This window comes from Gymnoscopelus braueri (genome assembly GCF_963280865.1).
Source record: "Gymnoscopelus braueri genome assembly, chromosome: 16".
NCBI classification, from domain to species: Eukaryota; Metazoa; Chordata; class Actinopteri; order Myctophiformes; family Myctophidae; genus Gymnoscopelus; species Gymnoscopelus braueri.
This window is the reverse complement of record NC_137616.1, coordinates 29,557,553-29,562,434: the sequence shown is the minus strand read 5'-3', so window position 1 is coordinate 29,562,434 and position 4,882 is coordinate 29,557,553. Positions and strand designations below refer to the sequence as shown.

The 4,882-nt window shown below is 43.4% G+C and overlaps 1 protein-coding gene across 4 annotated transcripts in view; it reads left to right on the top strand.

Annotated features, from left to right (window-relative positions):
- gphnb (gephyrin b) overlaps nt 1–4,882 on the top strand; it is a gene marked incomplete at both ends in the record, with an annotated part of 141,236 nt that overhangs the window by 37,585 nt on the left and 98,769 nt on the right. The window lies entirely within an intron of this gene.

Sequence of the window (4,882 nt, the reverse complement as noted above, 5' to 3'; positions counted from 1 at the left end):
GTCTCTCTCTCTCTCTCTCTCTCTCTCTCTCTCTCTCCGTATGCCTCATCCCTCTCTCTCTCTCCCCCTATGCCTCATCCCTCTCTCTCTCTCCCCCATGCCTCATCCCGCTCTCTCCCTCTCTCTTCTACATCCCTCCTTTCTACATATTTCATCCTTTTCGCTCGCTCTACACCGTCATCCGTCTCTCCCTTGAACCTCCTTTCTCTCCCTCCATTTCCAGCTCCCATCTCATTCCTTCCTCTCTCTCTCTCCTCTCCGTTCTGCTAACTCTCCCCTCCTTCCATCCCCCTCCCCCCCGCCAACCCCTCTCTCTCTCTCTCTCTCTCTCTCTCTCTCCTCTCTCTCTCTTCTTTCTCTCTCTCTCTCTCTCTCTCTCTCTCTCTCTCTCTCTCTCTCTCTCTCTCTCTGTCTCCTCCATTGACATCATGCTTTCGGTGCTTTTCACCTCCGTCGTTGCTCCTCTCATCACCTTGATCATCCTTCCTTCTATCTTCTGTGATCCCTAGGAGTCGCATTGTGTCATTACTGTCTAGTCCACTGCTCCCCCTTAGGGGGGGGAGACCAGTGGTCTAGTCTTAACTAGAGCTGCATCAACTTTTCAGAATTTGTGGGGGGTAAAGGAGTAAAGGTTCACCCAAAAAATCACTTATTTTCTATCAATTACACACCCCATGAAGCTTTGAATTAATTTTTTTTTTTGTCGCATTCCTAAGCCAATAATTTGCTGACCGGCGGAGTCTCCGGTAGAAGACTGAGAGATAGAAAATGTATAGAAAATAAGTCATTTTTTGGGTGAACTACTCGAAGTTCAAACCTCGTCCTCATCTTTGTCTGTTTGTCTTGTCTGGTCTTTTGCTCTGTCTCTACCTTTGTCCCACCACCACAACCCAACTCACCCACCCCCCCCCTGCACGTTTGCTTTCCTCTTGTCTGTCACTCTCTCTCTCTCTCTCTCTCTCTCTCTCTCTTCCTCCCCCTCCTCTCTCTCTCTCTCTCTCCCTCTCTACCTGTCACCACGGGCATCTTTGATCACAACGATGACTCATGTGGTTCACACCTGCACACTCGGCAGGCGAGGCCACACGGTGGCTGAAGGAGGGTGACAGTATAGCGTGGGGGGGTGGGGGTGGTGTGGGGCGGTCTTATTAATCCATTAAGACCGGGAACACATCTGTGTCTTTTTTTTTTTGGCTATTCAAAAATAGCAGATATACAGGCTCATAGCGCACTATGATCTGCAATTTCTTTTTTTTCTTTTTTTTTTTATCCCACGATTTTGTAACCCCTTTTTCACCCGTTGCCAATTTTTCTAAGTGATCCTGGGCTCTACACTCCCCCCACTACCTAGGGAGCCCAGGGCCGAGCTCATGCCTCCTTCAATGCATGAGAGCCAACTGACCTTCTTGTCACCTGACAGGGAGAGTTTCCCCGGTAGGACATAGCGTGTGGAAGAAACACGTTATTCCAACCAGTTCCCTTCCCGTATTAACTACCCTAGGAGACACGGGGAGAACATGCAAACTCCACACAGAAAGGCCCTTTCGCCAACCCCACCCATCTGCAACTTTTTGAAAAATCGTGAATCTTTGTATATATATTTCTTTGACGACTGCGCACGGTGGCGCAGTCGGTAGCGCTGTCGCCTCACAGCTAGAAGGTCCTGGTTTCGATTCCCGCCGGGGACGCTGTGGGCGCTGGGGGTGTGTCTTCTCCTCCGCGTCATCAGCACCCATTCCCTAGGTGGGGTTGGCGAAAGGGCCTACTCTTGCATGTTCTCCCCGTGTCTCCTAGGGTAGTTAATACCCTCAGAAAAACATGTAGTAATCCTGGTCGCTATACAGCCTCCCCCATGACAGCCGGGGCGCCTGATGGAGGGGAAGGGAACTGGTTGGAATAACGTGTTCCTTCCACGCGCTACGTCCTACCGGGGAAACTCCCCCCTGTCAGGTGACAAGAAGGTCAGTTGGCTGTCATGCATTGAACGAAGGCATGAGCTCGGCCCTTGGCCTCCCTAGACTGTGGGAGACTGGTGTAGCACTGGTGTAGGGCTGGTGTAGCGCCCAGGATCAGGAAATTAGCACCTGGTGAAAAAAATTGGTTACAAAAATCACAAAAAAATTACAAAAAAAATTAAAGTAAAAAAAATTATATATATATTTCTTTTAAGCAAACATCCGTAAAATATTTTGTTCCGGGGGACCTCCAGAAGCAAAGATTTGAGTTCAAAATGTTAGCTTTAAAAAATATAATACTCAAAGATTTGCACACATTTTCAGGATTTTTCAAAAATAGCAGATCTACAAGCTTGTAGATCTGCTATTTTTGAATAGCCAAAGTATAAAATAATGGTTACAGCTCAAATCTAAAATGATGCGTTGTCCCGGATTGAATGTGTTAACTTGTTTGTGGATGTAAAAGAGGCTTGCATCAAAGTGAGAGAGAGATCCTCCAGCTGGGAAAATAGTCACACTTGCTCTTTAAAAAAAAAATGAAAAAAGAAGCATAAATAACATTCAAGGTCATGGATGTAGAATTCATTTGCGACGAAGAGGAGTACATGAAAAAAAGTGTTGTTTGGAAACCCTTGGTCTACATAAAATGGTTTAGTGTGTCATTGATTTATTCCAAGTGCCTATTTTTAAACGGATGCTGTACGTAGTGCTTTGCATCCCTTTTTATGTTAGGTAGCTTATAACTTAACCCATTGAGACCTGAAGCCGATTCTACATGTCTCCTAAATCTCAACAGTATTCTGAAAAACTTATGTTTCTGTATCAGTGGTGCTCAATCTTTTTCATGTCAAGGACCCCCAAAATGATATGTATTTTGTTCCAGGGACCCTCAGAAGCAAAGATTTGAGTTAAAAATGTTCGCTTTAAAAATATATTATGTTCAAAGATTTGCACACATTTTCATGATTCTACAAGCTCATAGCGCGGCACCGAGTGCCGCGCTACGAGCTTGTATATCTGCTATTTTTGAATAGCCTAAAGTGTAAAATAATGCTTTTTAGCTCAAATAAAAAAATGACACAGTTCCAGGTATTAATGGGTTAAATGTACTTGTATATCAAACCCTTTCTCTCTCTCCCCTCTCTCTCTCTCTCTCTCTCTCTCTCTCTCTCTCTCTCTCTCTCTCTCTCTCTCTCTCATCTCTCTCTCTCTCTCTCTCTGCAGTGAGTGACAGCTGTTTTCGGAACCTCGCAGAGGATCGCAGTGGCATCACCCTCAAAGATCTAGTCCATGACCCTTCCCTGTGAGTACACACACCCCTGTTAGACTGCAGCCTATACAGAGAGAAATGACAGTGAAACGGTATAGATAAAACACTGCACCATAATATATATATACGAGCAAAGCTGGTGTTGTGTCTTTTGAACAAAAGTCCCTCTCTGACCGAATTTCAGACACAACGACAAGCAGTGGTGGAAAAGTACTCAAATGTTTTACTCAAGTAAAAGTATCAATACTGCAATGTAGCCGATCTACAAACTCACAACGCGTCGCATCACTGAAGTTTTCAAATAATTGTAGTGGAGTAAAAGTACTATACTTGCCTCTGAGATGTAGTGGAGTAGAAGTAAAAGTACCAGACAATTGGAAATACTCCAGCAAAGTAAAAGTACTCAACTCAACATTGTACTTAAATTCAGTGCCCAGCTTATTTATGGAATTTTGGCTCTGAGTGCCACAGCCAAAATTCATTGTAAAAAAAAAAAGTGCTTAGGAGCCGAGATACAGCCTTTTTCAGTAAGAAGTTAAACAAAGAGTTAATGGAGCAGCAAATCTTCAAATCATCATATCTTGGGTTCTGATTTTTTTTTTTTTTACGTTTTAGACGTCCAGTGGCACTCAGGCTTTTATATCAACGGACGTTTTAGACGTCCAGTGGCACTGAATGAGTTAAGTACAGTACTTGAGTAAATGCACTTAGTTACTTTCCACCACTGACAACAAGGACATGGAGTCTAATAATGGCGTGGGCCTCCCTGTAGCCTGTCCAATCTTTAGCTATTGATACTAAGTTGACTATGTGTGCAATTTGTGAATGAAGCCACACAAATCACAATGCTGTATGTGCGGTGTTGCACATACAGCATTGGTTCTCAAACTTTTTCATGTCAAGGACCCCCAAAATGATATATATTTTGGCTGCGGACCCCCGTCATCTCGTTAAAGTGGTTAAAATGATTGTGACGCTATATTAACTCATTTTGCTGGGGACCCCCTGTTACCCCCCCAAGGACCCCTGGGGTTCTCCAGACCCCACTTTGAGAACCAATGCCAGATGGTACAAAAGTATTTCACAAGAACAGTGTTGGTGTAATAATTCACTAACATATTTTTTCACATGCATAGATTGTCAACTATGATGCAGTTGATAATGCACACATGCATAGATTATCAGCGCGTGTTGTGAACTTGTAGATCTGCTGTTTTCGCAGAATGTTAATTGAAAATGCCAGAGAAGCTGGGAGAGGTGAATTGAAGAATTCTTGGCATTAACAGGGATGTGATGATGGAAACGCTGTACAAAACATGAAAACAGCAATGTTGATTAGAAATGAGCAGACATAGTTTGTCTGATACCCCTGGAAAGAAGAGAACAGTAACTTTAAATACATTCTTTAATGTGATTTAAAACATGCCTTTTTGAGAAAAGAAACAAACCATAAAATACAATTATTAATAATAATTAAGTCGTGCTTATAGTAAATTCTGTGGTTCCTTCCTTGATGCCTATTTGTAATTCAGTCCAGCTAACGTTTTTATATTTCATGTCATATTATTTGACACTGCTTTTGAAATGGGATCTCAGGGTATGATCTGTGAACAGGACGGATGATGTGCCCCCGATGTTTCATCTCAGACGCTGTCCT